Genomic DNA, 17546 nt, shown 5'->3' with positions numbered 1-17546 from the left:
TGTCTGTCTTCTGATCTCCTCCCTCCTCGACTCTCCTGGGGGCGTCTCCCGCCGGTTATATAAGCCTCACCCTTGACCCTTCTGCGAACCTCCCCCAAACGTTCTCTCTCCGCCCTCTAAAGCCAACCCCTCGTTCTGGGTTGGTCGGCAAGGGCTGGTTCACTCCTCCCCTCTATGACGAGGTGGAGACACGCCCTTCTTCCCCGACCTTACCTCGTGGCCAATGGTGGTTGTGGGGCGATTCGAGCTAGCCCCAGCCAAAGGGCAGCAATGGCGAACGAAGAAAACTGCCCAAATGCAGTTGGCAATTGCAGCAAACCTGGCAAACCTGGCACTTTGAAGATGCCATGTCGGAGGGATCTACTTTATTTAATGCAGTGCAATGGAGTGTCAAATTAATGGAAGACAAATCCTTAGCCTAATACACAGAATAGGGAAATAACTGTCAACAAGGGGGAAATCTATTATTGGCTAACGTGAGTGCTTATGAACTAATTACGGGACGCACTTTGACCTTTATACATAACTGGAGTAAGGGGGGCGATATTTTTACAACAATTTACACAACAACAACAAAAAAAAAACCATTCTCATATCCACAACAATATGTTCAAGCTGAAACGGCATACGCGTACACACTCAGCTTTCACTATCTGCCATGATCTTTCCTGGGAAAACCACATTTCAAATCTGGCCTCCAAAGCCAGTCGCCGACTGGGCATCCTCCGTCGTGCGAAGTCCTTCCTTGGCACACCTGAGCTCCTCACCACATACAAGGCTTTCATCCGCAGCTCAATGGAATACTGCTCTCCCCTCTAGGCTGGTGCTCCTGCCTCACACCTCGCTCGTCTTCACGCTGTTGAAACCAAAGCGTTCAGAATCATTGGAATCTCCCGCGATGAAGCTAACTCCAAGGGCCTTTCACCTACTCACCGCAGGCAGGTTGGTGGTCTTTCCGTCTTCTACCGACTCCTCTCTGGCCTTGCCCCCCAAGCTCTCTCTGGGCTCTGTCCCCCAAATATTTCTACAGGTCGCACAGGATCTGCCTGCAACCCTCTTATGGTTAAACTGCCAAAATCAAGACTCTCTGCTCACCTTCACTCCTTCATTCCTCTTTTCTCCCACCTCTGGAGCAAACTCCCTCACTCTCTTCAATCCCACTCCACCCTCCAGGTCTTTAAAACAGCTGTTCACCACCATCTCTTATCTTCCCCCATCCAAAACCTTGATCTTTTCTACCCCCGCTAATTTCACCCCAAATCCACTTTTTTGAAATACCAACTTCTGTCCTAGAAGTCCTTGGTGTCCTTGTGTTTTATACTTCTCCCCCCCCCCCCCCCACCCCCCTTCCAACGCCTCCTCCCCCCAAGCCTTCTCCCTCCCACACATCTCCCTGCTCTCAAATGTTGTGTTTGTGTGCTTCCCCTTCTCTCCCCATCTTGTCTTCCGCTCCCTCTTTTTATATATTTTGTTTGTCTCGTTGATTTGTTTGTGAAATAAATGTTAGCTCTTTCACGAGCCTCGATTCAGTATACAAAAAAAAAAAAAAAATTAGGAAATAACTATTTTAATCTAACCCCATTGATCCCCAAGACTATATCCATAACAATATGAATATGTATTGTAATGGTCCATGACTCGGATAACTCCGAAAGGCAAATGTGTCTGTAAGAAGACCACAGACGCCATCGACAACACTCGCCTCTGGCTGGATCCTCGCGCCAAGTGTCGGTATACCATACCTGTGACATGGCTGTAGCAGATGGGGAACTGTGCCGACTGCTGTCCAACAGATGTCAATTGGCAAAGAAACCAACGTTACGCACTGTACCCTATCACCTATCAGATACCAATCAATCCCTTGGTCAAATTACCCCCGAGGAGCGCTGTATCACGACCAAACCCCAAAAGTGCAAGTCCAGAAGCAGTTCTTTATAACTCATTGGTTTAATTAGAGCAAGCAAGGCAGGTAATGGTGAGAAAACAATAAGTTACGATATAGGGCAGAAATGGTGGGAAAAACAAGCGATGGCAATTCAGCAGGATATACAAAGGTTACAGGCACGTATACATTTCTCCAAATTACCCCTAACATGGCACAACACCTTTAGATCTTAATAAATCACTCAGCAGTGCCATAACATATTTGGTGCCAACCAATCGCCCGAAGAAGTGACAGATGGGAGAGGGGTGAGAAGAATACTGTTCCAATCTACATAATAATAGCATAAGGCCTCGACTTTGTTATCCCTTTTACGCCGCACCCAGTGACCCGATGCCCACGGCACTAATGGATTTACGATCTATGAACCGCGCTCTTTGTTTATCACGCACAGCCATACTCGAAAAATCTGAATTAGCCGACGTTGGGGCCCAAAAGCATCCGATTAACTGCTGATACGACGCCATCTTACGACGCCATCGTATTGGCGTCTGCTGGGCGAAGGCGAAGCAAGCCGTCCGCTGATTGGACAATCCAGAGCATGCATTTGTGCCGGTGTCGGCGATCGTTGTTCATATATGCACTCTTCATTCTCATCTTTCTTCCTAACTCTTACTCGGACAAGCAAATCCCCTATGCCATCCATAATGGTACACTCTATCCATACACCACATCCTCCCTTCCGTGGATGTTCCACGGGTTTCGGCTAGTGTAAAATAATTTGATTTCAATGCTGAACACAACCTGTATTCAATGATCAAGTTCCTCATCTAGGCTAACATTGGATCTTGTGCAGGTGAAACGGCTCCAGCGGAAACAGGAAGTCTTCCTGGTAATGCTCTTCAGCCTTCAAATGGCATCCAAGTGAAGGAAGAGCTGAATGAAGATTCTCTCCCTGCAGATGGTGAGTACAATGAGGCTTGTGTTTTCAAGAATGGTTCTTCGTGATGCTTTGCTGCAATCATGTTCCATTATTTGCATTTGTGAAGTCTCACGAACAGGAAGATCATTCCTGTTTTGGGGAAAAGCACGGTTTATTTTCATAAATAGTTCAACCATTACTGAAATCGGTTTCAATAAACCTTTCAAAAGTTTATGAGAACAGCTTTGATTGTTGTGAGATCGATTTGCTTTGCGGTGCATCCTTGGTGGTTTGGGAAGCAATTACCTCACAGATATCTCTCGGAATGGCAGCCAAGTTTATCTGGAGTGTGGTGTTTGGTTTCTGGAATGGCTGTGTAAATATTACAAGACCAGTACAATGGGTTCAAGACCCACACAATGAGAGTGATTCTTGCACCTCTTGTAGAGATGTCATTTGAAATGTCAGTTTGGATTCAAAATTGGTGTGAAGAAGAAAATCGGGAAAAGGAAACCTCAACCCTTGCTTAATTTTTATGGAGACACTTGTCAGCAATCTTGGAATGTTGTCGTGATGTCTGCGACACCTTTGACTCCCATGTAGATGGTTTAATATTCACGAACTTGTCAGTGCATCAGAGATGTTTTGCAAACCATCCAGTGCAATACTTGTGATTATTATCAAGTACGTAGTTGCAGAGCACTCTGTTTCTTGAGGATTGCTGTCAGTCTGTGATGTGCACTGATACTGTCCACCATGTTCTATGCACATGCATACATGATCTCTATCTGAGGTTGATCCGGACGTGTGTGAGGACATAGTAGAATGTACAAGGACACCCTACGCTTTCCCACCAACAAACATTTTGCAAGTGTTGGTTTGGCAGATGTGTTGGTTTGGTGCATGTGTTGGTTTGGCGGATGTGTTGGTTTGTCGGATGTTTTAGTTTGGCAGATGTATTGTTTTGGTGGATGTTTTGGTTTTGCGAATGTGTTGGTTTGGCGGATGTTTTAGTTTGGCAGATCTGTTGTTTTGGTGGATGTTTTGGTTTTGCGAATGTGTTGGTTTGGCTAATGTATTACTTTGGTGGATGTCTTGGTTTGCCGAATGTGTTGGTTTTGCGAATGTGTTGGTTTGGCGGATGTGTTGGTTTGGCGCATGTGTTGGTTTGCCAGATGTGTTGGTTTGCCGGATGTGTTGGTTTGGTGCATGTGTTGGTTTGGCAGATGTGTTGGTTTGTCGGATGTTTTAGTTTGGCACATGTCTTGGTTTGGCGGATGTGTTGGTTTGTCGGATGTTTTAGTTTGGCACATGTATTGTTTTGGCAGATGTTTTGGTTTTGCGAATGTGTTTTTTGGCGGATGTATTAATTTAGTGGATGTCTTGGTTTGCCGGATGTGTTGGTTTTGTGAATGTGTTGGTTTGGCGGATGTATTCGTTTAGTGCCATGGTTCCCAACCTGGGGTGTATTTCTCGGGGGGCCATAGGGTAATTTGAACCATACTAAAAATTAAATATTGGTTTTTTTTTTTCATATTGTTTTGACTTTGATATTGTTTTTTTTTTTTGTTTGTTTTGCAGATTTGACGTTTTGCCTTCTGGGAGTAAAAAAAAGAAAGTATCTTGACGAATACATAAAGTTTGGATTCACGTCCATTACCGTATCTGGCCAAGAGAAACCACAATGTGTGCTGTGTCACAAGGTTTTGAGTACTGAATCCATGAGGCCATCCAAGTTGAAGTTGCACCTCGAGACGAATCACGCACAACATGCAAAGCAGGATCCAGAATTTTTCAAGCAGCATGAAAGAAATTTAAAGCGACAGAAGTTGGATGAGGGAGGAGCTTTTCAACAACAAAATGTAGCAACTGTCCAGGCTTCTTATGAAGTTTCTCTTGAAATTGCAAAGAAGAAAAAACCCCACTCTATTGGGGAGACACTCATCAAGCCTTGTACCCTCATTGTCGTACGGGTTCTCGGCAAGGCAGAGGCTCGCAAAGTTGAACAGGTGTCTTTATCGAATAACACAGTGCAGCATCGTATCCGTGACATGTCGGAAGATGTGAAACAACAGATCATCAATGAGATTAAGGCGGCGCCTTTCGGCTTGCTTTCTTTTCAACTTGATGAATCGACCGATGTTAGTTCCTGCTCCCAGCTACTGGCATTCGTTCGCTATGTCAAGGGAGATGATATCAAGAAATAATTTTTGTTCTGCAGTGCCCTGGAAACAACGACAAATGCTAACGACGTCATGGAAAAAAATGAAGTTGTTCTTCGATGCGGGAGGAATTCAGTGGGAGAATGTATGTACTGAATGTATGTAAGTCTGTACTGATGGTGCTCCTGCCATGCTTGGTTCCAAATCCGGATTCCAAGCAAAAGTGAAGATGCTGGCACGACAAGCGAAAGGAACCCACTGTATGATTCATCGCTACGCCCTGGCTTGAAAAACTCTCCCTCTCTCATTGAAGAAAGTTCTTCAAGTCGTAATCAAGATTGTTAACTGCATCAAGGCAGGGGCTCTCAACACCCGAACGTTCAAGGAGCTGTGCAAAGACATGAACGCGGAACATGAAACGTTGCTGTACTCTACTGCTGTACGCTGGCTTTCGAAAGGGAATGTTCTGAACCGCGTCTTTGAACTTCGTGCGGAAGTCAAACATTTCTTGAATCTTCAAGGGAAACATGACCTGCAGCATTACGACGAAGAATTGTGGAACGAATGACTTGCTTATCTTGCTGACATTTTCGAGCAGCAGAACCAGCTGAACCTCGAGCTCCAAGGAAGAGCGACTAATATTATTCTTGTCCATGATCATCTCAGAGGATTTGTTGCCAAGCTCCAAAACTGGCGCAGGAAAGTGAACACAGGAAACATTGCTATGTTCTAAAGAATGTCTGAATTACAAGACAGCATGGGAAAAGAGCTTGATCCCATACTGAAAAATGACATTCTTGAGCATCTGCAGTCACTGGAGCTAGAATTTCATAAGTATTTTCCTGATTTCGACGACAATGAGGCAAAAATTGTGAGGAATCCTTTTTCCGACAACCTTTGCATGGAGAGCATGCCGGAGGCAATGCAAGATGAATTCCTGGATCTCCGAAACGATTCATTTGCCAAAGACACATTCGAAGGGAAGAGCTTGACGGAGTTTTGGGTGGGAATGGGTGGCTACCCTAATATCAGCCAGATAGCTATCCGGGTGCTTATACCATTCTCGTCTACCTATCTCTGCGAAGCAGGGTTTTCCGTAATCGGCTTCACGTGGAAGATGACCTCCGCTGTGCCCTGACTGTGACTCAACCACGGATACCCCAATTGGTAGCTAAAATGCAATTTCAGCCATCCCACTGAGTTTTTAATTCACTTTTACGGCGCATGCGTCCCTAGTTTTGATTACCTGAGTTGTTGTCAAATTGAGTTTATTTTTGTGAGATTATAACACACTGCGTTAAATACAGACACAACAGAGGTTTTTAGTTTTCACATATTCTTGACTTGGAACCTTTTCATACTGTTTTCTTGTGTGACAGTTCTATTTTATGCTGTCCATAGTGTTGCTACTAATGATATTAAAATCTCATATCAAACATGCATCATTCGAGCGACGTTGCTTTGTTAGCTTCTTCCAAAAACGATGTAGTTGGGAGGCGGTAAGGAACAGAAAAAACTATGGAACTAAATGTTCATGTTGGTTACTTGGAATTCCTCATTTTCTGTGTAATAATTTACCAATTCTCATACAAACAAAATAGCCAATTGAAGGAAAAAATACTTATCAGAATGCACCACAGAGCATCGAGCAATCAAAAATTTTATGGGGGAGCATGCCCCCAGAACCCCCTTAGCCAGCTTACACGTGCTCTGCCGCTTGACCCATGCGAAAGGGAGGGGGTGCTGGGGATATGCTCTGGGAGTCAAGGGGGCCATAACACACAAAATAGGTTGGGAACCCCTGGTTTAGTGGATGTCTTCGTTTGCCAAGATTGTAACACACACAAACAAAAATACACAAACACACAAACCGCAGTGATCAACATATTTGTCAAAAAAAAATTTCTTTGTCAAGTTATAAACAGCAGAAAATCAATAGGTATTCTCTTCTGGAAGTAGTGACGTCACGAAAAGCTGTCATTTTCCGTTCCGCTTGGTTTCCCAAACTTTATTTTTTATCAATTCTTGGTTTTTGAAGGCATGGATCCGTGAAAAATTACTTCCCAAGGAAAACAATGCAAATAAATGATATTTTTCGGTTGGTAAAACACTGGATTATGCCAGTGGGATCCTGGATTTGAACCAGAGATTCATTGCAGACAGAGTGAACAACGCTTATCAAATGAAGCGATGTAACCACTCGGCCATGCCAGCGCTGATTCGTTCTTCAATTATATTTATGTAAGTACTTTGTAATGAACCACAATAACCACAACCAGCGTGGTTTATGAAATCTGTTTATTTACTGGACACTGATGGAGGAAAATAAAAAATATTTGTGATTGTGATGATATAGTTTAAATCGGGTTACCACATTTGAATTTCAAAAAGGAGGAGACACAGGATAAAAAACAGACAGAGAATCATGTTGTTAACCTTTGACCTATGTTGACCTCAAAAATAGTTGCTGGTTGAATTCAGTTGGCCGATATGTAAATCCTATTCAAATTTCAGGTGAATGGGATGAAAATTGGGGATTTTAAGATATTTGAAAAAAGTGGTTGACCTTTGGCCGATGTTGACCTTTTGACATCAAAAATATGTAGGATTTTGTCGGACCACGAACTCTACTGTTTGTTGAAGTTTTGTGAAGATCGGTTTAAAATTGTGACCTGTAGGCAAGTATAAGTGAGCGGACAGACAAACAAAGACAGTTTAATGAAAAATCTCTCAAGAGTGACACTTGGCAAAACAGAACAAAGTAGAATGGCACTTGGTAGAGCATCCTTTTGACCTCAAAAATAATTTCTGGTAGAATTCAGTGACCTGATATGCAAATCGTCTTCAAAGTTTAAGTTAATCAGATGAAAATTGACAATTTAAGAAATTTGGCCTATGTTGACCTTTTGGCCAATGTTGACCTCAAAATAGTTGGTGGTTGAATTCAGTTGGCTGACATGACAATCCCATTCAAATTCCAAGTCAATCGGATGAAAATTGAGGATTTTAGAAATTTGAAATCGTTGTCGACCTTTGGTCCACATTTAACTTTTTGCCGATGCTGATCTCAAAATAGTTGGTGGTTGAATTCAGTTAGCTGATATGTAAATCCCATTCAAATTTTAATTGAATCGGATGAAAATTGAAAATTTTCGAAATTTGAAATTGTTGTTGACCTATGGCCTACGTTGACCTTTTGGCCTATGCTGATCTCAAAAATAGTTTGTGGTTGAATTCAGTTCGCTGATATGAAAATACTTTTCAAATTTCAAGTCAATCGGATTAAAATTGAGGATTTTAGAAATTTGAAAAAAGTGGTTGCCCTTTGGCCTATGTTGACCTTTTGGCTTATGTTGACCTCAAAAATAGTTGGTGATTCAATTCAGTTCGCCGATATGTAAATACTATTCACATTTCAAGTCAATCGGATGAAAATTGAGGATTTTAGAAATTTCAAAAATGTGGTTGATCTTTGGCCTATGTTGCCCTTATGACCTATGTTGATCTCAAAAATAGTTGGTGGTTCAATTCAGTTAGCTGATATGAAAATCGTATTCAAATTTCAAATCAATCGGATGAAAATTGAGGATTTTAGAAATTGTTGTTGACCCTTGGGGTATGTTGACCTTTTGGCATATGCTGATGTCAAAAATAGTTGGTGGCTGAATTCAGTTAGCCGATATGTAAATCCTTTTCAAATTTCAAGTCAATCGGATGAAACTTGAGGATTATAGATTCTTGACAAAGTTGGTGACCTTTGGCCTATGTTGGCCTATTGACCCCAAAAGCAATAGGTCTCTTCCTTATGACCAACTCTACCCTTTGGTGAAGTTTCGTGAAGATCGGTTGAAAATTGAGACCTGTCGGCGACTGACGTACAAACAGACAAACAGACAGACAGAAAGAATAACGCACAAGACCAAACAACATACTGGACAAATCTTCGATTTTCACAAGTAACAGACAGACAGACGGGTGAAAACATGACCTCCATCCGCCTCCGGTGAGGGAGCAGGAAATCAACCGGTCTCCCATCCTGGAAGGGTTCAATCCCTGAGAATAGAATAATCGATTTCCCACCACACGAGAGGAAAAGGTTCCCACGAGGTCACGACGACACGAGGTCTCTGCCCCCGCATGTGACGTCTCGCTTTGAAATTCGCCCGAAATACGCGCCCCATTCACCCCCAGGTTCGTCTCCGAGGCCTCGACTGTTCGGCAGGATCCATTCCAACGAGGTCGTTTGTTCGGACACGAAGACACGAAGACACGGAGACACGGACACCCTTTAATCTTTGTGACGAACAAGACACGGGACGCGGAGATAAACGTTCATATTTGTGACGAACTGGACAAGGGACGTGGAGACAAACGTTCATCTTCGTGACGAACAGGACACGGGACATGGATGGAGACAAACGTTCATCTTCGTGACGAACATGACAAGGGACATGGAGACAAACGTTCATCTTTGTGACGAACATGACATGGGACATGGAGACAAACGTTCATCTTTGTGACGAACACGGCACGGGACATGGAGACAAACGTTCATCTTCGTGACGAACAGGACACGTGACATGGATGCAGACGAATGTTCATCTTCGTGACGAACATGACAATGGACATGGAGACAAACGTTCATATTTGTGACAAACATGACACATGGAGACAAACGTTCATATTTGTGACAAACATGACACATGGAGACAAACGTTCATCTTTGTGACGAACACGGCACGGGACATTGAGACAAACGTTCATCTTTGTGACGAACATGACATGGGACATGGATGGAGACAAATGTTCATCTTCGTGACGAACATGACAAGGGACATGGAGACAAACGTTCATCTCCGTGACGAACAGGACACGGGACATGGATGGAGACAAACGTTCATCTTCGTGACGAACATGACAAGGGACATGGACATAAACGTTCATATTTGTGACGAACTGGACAAGGGACATGGAGACAAACGTTCATCTTCGTGACGAACATGACAAGGGACATGGAGACAAACGTTCATCTTTGTGACGAACATGACATGGGACATGGAGACAAACGTTCATCTTTGTGACAAACATGACATGACACATGGAGACAAACGTTCATCTTTGTGACGAACACGGCACGGGACATGGAGACAAACGTTCATATTTGTGACGAACACGGCACGGGACATGGAGACAAACGTTCATCTCCGTGACGAACAGGACACGGGACATGGAGACAAACGTTCATATTTGTGACGAACACGGCACGGGACATGGAGACAAACGTTCATATTTGTGACGAACACGGCACGGGACATGGAGACAAACGTTCATATTTGTGACGAACACGGCACGGGACATGGAGACAAACGTTCATATTTGTGACGAACACGGCACGGGACATGGAGACAAACGTTCATATTTGTGACGAACACGGCACGGGACATGGAGACAAACGTTCATCTCCGTGACGAGAGGACACGGGACATGGACAAACGTTCATATTTGTGACCAACAATACCCACAATACCGCGCGTCCCGTGCAGACGGAGAAACAGAAAACATCGGAAAATAAAATCGAGTATTTTTCTGCCGGAAGTTATTCTCGTGGCAAACTCGATTGTTTTTGCTTCTTCAGGTGATTGAGAGAGTTTCGTTATGAAATAATCCGCCGTTTCGTGAAATACACAGAGAAGCAGACGCGCTTCGAGTACAAAATACATCCGCCTTGGTCGTCGAACGTTACGATTCAGGCATAGTGACGTCATTCCACATCCGGCACGTCGACCGTCCGTCATTGCGGAAATGAAGACAGAAGGCAATTCGTGAAGTGCAAGATGGTTTGTGACAATTTTAGATGTGATCACCGCACATTTAACAACAATACTACGATTAAAATTTATTGTCCTTTTGCTCATGTCATGTAGGCTTATCCACGGAGGTATATATAGAACCTATTTTCTATTTATAACTCCGTTTCTATTTATAACTCCGTGTTTTCTTTTTTTGACTATACGGAAGAGGAAGAAGAAGAAGAACACGTCCAGATCCAAACGAACGCGGACAGAGTTTGCATTTTCTGATGTTTCTCGTTTTTATTTTTTGTGTGAAGTTTGAGAAAAAAGGAAATACCTATTTTGGGGGTCAACCCCCAGAGACCCCCTTAGACCCTGACTTTTTTGAATGCCGTGAACAAACTTTAGTGACAACATTCCAACAAGTGTCATTTGTGCCGAGTTTGGTGACGATCCTTTCAGCGGTTTCGAAGAAGAAGCTTCAACTCTTTCGGGAATGATGACGCGTCATGGGAAAAGCTCCCCGAACCTCAATCCAGGTGAGCTAATAACAATAATAATAATAATAATAACAATGGATTTCCCGCCACATGAGATGAAAAGGTTCTCACGAGGTCACAACGCGAGGCCTCCGCACCCGGAACGTCTCACCTTTGTGACGAACAATACCCACAATACCGCGCGGTCCGCGCGTCCCGTACAGATGGAGGGACAGAGAACATCGGAAACTCGAGTATTTTCTGCCGGAAGTTATTCTCGTGGAAAATTCGATTGTTTTTGGTTCTGCAGGTGATTGAGAGAGTTTCGTTATAAAACATTCGACGTTTCGTGAAATACACAGGCAGGTGCGCTTCGTGTGGAAAATACACCTTCCTTGATCGTCGCACGGGACGTTTCATAGTGACGTCATATCCGGTACGTCGACCGTTCGTGATTGCGCGAGCAAAGATTGAAGGCAATTCGTGAAGCGCAAGATGGTTTGTAACAATGTTAGATGTCATCAACGCACATTTAACAACAATACACCGATTATCATGTGTTGTACTTTTTCTCTTATCGTGTATCCTCCAAGATGGCGGTCTACCAGCGACGGGCCGGAAGTAATGACGTCACGGAAAGCGATCAATTGCCGATTGTTTTTCTACATTTTATATTTATCAATTATTGGTTTGTGGAAGACCTGGATCCGGGAAAACGACTTACCAAGCAAAACGTATCAAATAAATAAGAAATTCATCGGGAGGTAAAACGTCGGATTATGCCAGTGGGACCCCGGATTCGATCAATGGACGAACCCAGGACGATTTGCAAGGTCGAAGTAACCACTTGGCCACGCCGACGCCGATTATAACATGAACTATATTTATATAAGTACTTTGTAAGTAACTGCAACGATGCCACCAGTGGGAATTTATTGGACATTGATGGAGGAATATATAAAATATTTGTGATTGTGAAGTTTAATCAAACGAGGAACACGAACGTCACATCAACTCCACCAAACGTTGTAAAGTTTTATATCCGTGTTTTGCAACACTCTCAGTGATGTTTCTCTTTTCGCTTTTCGCCCTTCATTTGGTAATTAAATAATCATTATAACTATAGTGTGGTGCTGTGCATACACGACTCGATTGCCAGAGGCAGAAAGGTAGGTCACAACACGTGGATACAAACGAAAGCACTTTATTACAAGCTCGCACATCAGCCATCAGCACTGGGCGGGCTCGACCTTCGAGCCCGCATATATGTCCCGAGGCCACGCCTTGCCCCCGGGCGTGGCCGATCGGCCGAAAGGCGGGGCATGTATCTCAGTTCCACGCCCGGACGCTCGCGCCACCCACTGGTGCGCGGAATTATTGATCCTTGTGCCCGCCACACGCACCCCCCCCCAGAATTCCCGCGCACCTGAAGGGTGAGCTTGCGGGGAAGCCGGATGACCCGGCCGAAACGCCCTCTGGCGATGCGTGCAGGGCTGGGGGGTAGCGGGATGGCGGGGCTGGGGGGTGCCGGGGGGCGGCCTCGACGCGGAGGCAAAGCGGCTTGCGGGGGGTGGTCCAGATTGAGGTGGGCCGGCTTGAGACGGCCCACGGAGATACGATCCGGAGCACCACCGATGTCCACGATGAAATGTTTGTCCCCGGTCTCCAGCACGCGGAAGGGCCCGTCGTACGGGGGCCGCAGTGGCGCCCGGTGGGCGTCGTGCCAGACGAAAACGTACTCCGCTGTGCGAAGCTCCGGGGCGACGTGGGAGGACGGGCAACCGTGGTGTGCCGTCGGCACCGGGGCGAACTGCCTGGCGGTCTCCTGCAGCGTGGAGCGCTGTTGCGCCACGGACCAAGGAGCCGTGGAGTCGGGGATAAATTCGCCCGGCACCCGCAGCGGTTGTCCGAAGACCAGCTCCGCCGAGGACGCGCGCAGGTCGTCCTTGGGCGCCTTCCTGAGGCCCAGCAGGACCCAGGGGAGCCTGTCGGCCCAGCTGCCGTCACGGAGGCTGGCCTGGAGCGCGGCCTTCATGGGACGATGAAAGCGCTCGCACAGGCCGTTGGCCTGGGGGTGGTAGGCCGTGGTGCGGTGCAGTTTGACGCCGAGCCCTTGCGCCACCGCTCCCCAGAGCTCCGAGGTGAACTGGGGGCCGCAGTCGGACGAGATGTCCAAGGGGGCACCGAACCGGGCAACCCACGTGGCGATGAAGGCTTGCGCGACGTCAGCTGCAGCCGTCGCCGCCAATGGCACGGCCTCCGGCCACCGGGTGGTACGGTCCACCATGGTGAGGAGGTGGGTGAACCCCCGCGAGGGGGGCAGAGGTCCCACCAAGTTGACGTGGACGTGGTGAGGGCGATTGGTGCATCGGGCGCCGGGTGCGCCAGCATGGTGGCGTTGGCCAAGGCCAGCTTTGCGCCCGCAAACGCCACGACCATCGGCTCCGACCAGGCGATGTCACCTTTGCCCGGCTTCCCTCGGAGGGCCTCGTGCAGGCGGCGCAGGAGCTGGGCGACGCGGGGCACGAAGCGGTGGTAAAAATTGACCATGCCCAGGAATTCCTGGAGCCCCTTGATCGTGCGGGGGCGCGGGAAACTCTTGACGGCCTCCACCTTGGCCGGTAAAGGGATGGCCCCGTGCCTGGTGATGCGGTGCCCCAAGAAGTCGATGGCGGTGACGCCGAAACGGCACTTCGCGGGGTTGATGATCAGGCCATGCTGGCCCAGGTGTTCGAAGAGCGTGTGGAGGTGGAGCAGGTGCTCCTCCCGGGACGCGCTCGCGACTAGGATGTCGTCCAGGTAGACGTAGATGAAAGGTAAGTCGCGCAAGACGCTGTCCATGAGCCGCTGGAACGCCTGGGCCGCATTCTTCAACCCAAAAGGCATCCGCAGGAACTCAAAGAGTCCGAAAGGGGTGATGACGGCCGTCTTTGGGACATCGTCCGGTTGTACGGGGACCTGGTGGTAGCCCCGGATGAGGTCCACCTTGGAGAAAACGGTCGTGTTTGCCAACCGGGCGGAAAAGTCTTGAATATGTGGGACCGGGTAGCGGTCGGGGGTGGTGGCATCGTTGAGCCGGCGGTCGTCACCGCACGGCCACCATTCGCCGCTGGGCTTTGGCACAATGTACAGAGGAGAGGCCCAAGCGCTGTTGGAGCGCTGTACGATGCCCAGCCGTTCCAGCGTGGCGAACTCCGCTTTCGCCACAGCGAGCTTCGTGGGGTCGAGGCGGCGCGCCCGGGCGTAGACCGGTGGACCGACGGTGGGGATATGGTGCTCCACCCCGTGCTTGACGGCCACCGCTGAAAAGGTGGGCCGCGTGAGTGCCGGGAAACTGGCGAGGAGGCGGGTAAACTCGTCCGCTGCTGGAAGCGTACAAACTAATCTCGCCGGGACGGAACCACTCAGCAAGCCGCTTGGCAAGCCGCTCGGTGAGCCGCTCAGCGAGCTGCTCAACGAGCCGCTCAGTGAACAAGCGAGCGAGCTGAAGGTTTCGGCCTGGATGAGACGTCGATGCTTAACGTCCACCAACAGCCCATTCACACAAAGGAAGTCCGCACCGAGCAGGGCCATTGGCACGCTGGCGGTGATGAACTACCATTGGAAACGCTGCCCTCCGAACCGCAGTGAGAGGCAACGCTTCCCGAATGTGCGGATGGGTGTTCCGTTGGCGGCAAGCAAAGCGGGGCCCCGGCCCGCGGCTTGCTTGTTGGACGCGGAGGCAGGGAGGACGCTTACCTGCGCTCCCGTGTCGCACAGAAAACGACGACCAGACGAGGTGTCCGTGATGAACAGGAGGCTGCCGGAATGGCCGACGCTCATGGCCGCAAGTGAGCGCCGGCCCGGTCGTTTCCCGACCCGTCAAAAGAACACGGCGGGCGGCACGTTCTCGCCTTGCGGCCGAACCTGGCATGGTAGTAGCACCAGGTTTGCGGTGGCGGCGGCCGCGTCGGCCGTGCCGGTGGCGGTGTTGGTGGCGGCGGCGGTAGTGGGTGGGGCGTAGCAGCAGCCACGAGGGAAGCAGGGGGTGCTGGAGCCTCCGCACCGGGATCCACTACGGCAGCACCGTACACCGACCGCTTGTCGCAGGCCGCGAAAAATTTGCCGGCCTCGCCGGCCAGGGCGCGGTGTTTCGTTATTTTGGAACCGGCCAGCGCGAGGCCACCTGTACAGGTAGCTGGCGGAGGAATAGTGCTCGGAAGAGGAAATCCGGGCGCTGGTCTCCGAGAAGGGACAGCATAAAATCCATCCGGACGGACGGTCGTGTGTCGCCGAGGGCGGGAAGGTCCAGGAGGCGGTCGGCGCGTTCGACCTCCGTGAGCCCGAACGTGGCAAGGAGGAGACGTTTGAGCGCCGCGTACTTGTGGTCGCCCGGCGGGCGCCGCAGGATGGACACGACGCGGGCGGCAGTGCCGGGCCCGAGGGTGGCGACCACGTGGTAGTACCTGGGCTCGTCTGCCGTGATGCCCCGGAGTTGGAATTGAGCTTCGGCCTGCACAAACCAAACGTCGGCTTGCGCTTCCCAGAACTCCAGGAGTTTGATGGCGATGGCGTTGATAGCCATGGCGCGTTCGGGGGTCAGCAACGGCTGAACCAGTCGGGGTCACCAGTGTGGTGCTGTGCACACACGACTCGGTTGCCAGAAAGGTAGGCCACAACGCGTGGATACAAACGAAAGCACTTTATTACAAGCTCGCACATCAGCACTGGGCGGGCTCGACCTTCGAGCCCGCATATATGTCCGGAGGCCACGCCTTGCCCCCGGGCGTGGCCGATCGACCGAAAGGCGGGGCATGTATCTCAGTTCCACGCCCGGACGCTCGCGCCACCCACTGGTGCGCAGAATTATTGATCCTTGTGCCCGCCAGAATAGATGGAATTCATAGAATACTCACACCGAGCAGTCTTGAGAAAGACTTGGTGCGAGTTGGTGCGACTTGGTCTTCAGTGAGGAAATAGTAACAGGCAAATCCTGTTCAAATTTCAAATCAATCAGATGAAAATTGAAAAATGTAGGAATTTGGCCTTTGTTGACTTCAACAACTAGAACGGCACTCAGTTGAGAGCACACCTCCACCTGGTTGGCCGTATCACTCAATGGTTAAGAATCACTTAAAAATTAAATAATTCTCATATCCGAAGCCTTACTTAGATCTTTACCAAAATTGAATCCTTTCTTCCTTGTCACACACACAACCTGACCCCAAAGTTTCGTCCAAATCCATCCATAACTTTTTGAGATATCCTGCTATGTATCGTTTTTGGCCCTGTCTCCCAATGTTGAAGAATCAGTTAGAAAATTAAATAATTCTCATATCCGAATCCATATTCAGATCTTCATCAAAATTGAATCGATTCTTCCTTGTCAAACACACAACCTGTCCAACAAGTTTCGTCCAAATCCATCCATAACTTTTTGAGATATCCTGCTTTGTACAGTTTTTGGCCCTATCTACCAATGGTGAAGAATCACTTATAAATTAAATAACTCTCAAATCCGAATCCATATTCAGATCTTCACCAAAATTGAATCGATTCTTCCTTGTCACACACACAACCTGTCCAACAAGTTCCGTCCAAATCCGTCCATAACTTTTTGAGACATCCCGCAATGTATATAGTTTTTGGCCCAATCAATTTTAAACACAAACAGTATCAAGGTCGAGGAACGATTCAGCGGAGGTGACGACCCCAGCTCGGACAAAGCAACAGCACGAGGAACGAAGGTTGAGCGCAGGAAGGATGAACCAGTATGTATGACAGCCGGCTTGAAGGTCTTACGCAGCGAGAGAGGGGGGAAGGGTGATAGGCCTGGGTTTTATCGAGTCGAAAGGCTTCCGAGAATGTTCCCCAGTCTCTCATTGGCCGAGGTTGGTGTTGGTAGTTTGCTGGTGAAGTGTCCACGACCTGATTGGTTGCTTATGTGTCCACGATCTATCATTGGTTGCCTATGTGTCCACGCCCTCTCATTGGTTACCTGCTGGTGATGTGGGCGGTTCTTTTAGCCACGCCTACCACAGCTGTGGTTGATCACGTTGACTGTATTTTTAGCCACTCCGACCTGCACATGAACAACGTCTTTGTTCCACCATAGGATGGTTTGGAATCCTGCTTAAACTCAACGCATATTTGCTTTAATTACTACACAATGGGAAGAGCGCTTATCTTTACATTTAATAAGAAATAACTGACTACTGCAGGCTACATGTTGTCGTGTAAATAACACACACACACACACACACACACACACACACACACACACACACACACACACAACAACACACACACACACACACAAGAAAAACATAC

This window comes from Myxine glutinosa, chromosome 5, assembly GCF_964187855.1.
Source record: "Myxine glutinosa chromosome 5, kmMyxGlut1.1, whole genome shotgun sequence".
NCBI classification, from domain to species: Eukaryota; Metazoa; Chordata; class Myxini; order Myxiniformes; family Myxinidae; genus Myxine; species Myxine glutinosa.
Note: the sequence above shows the minus strand (reverse complement) of the source record.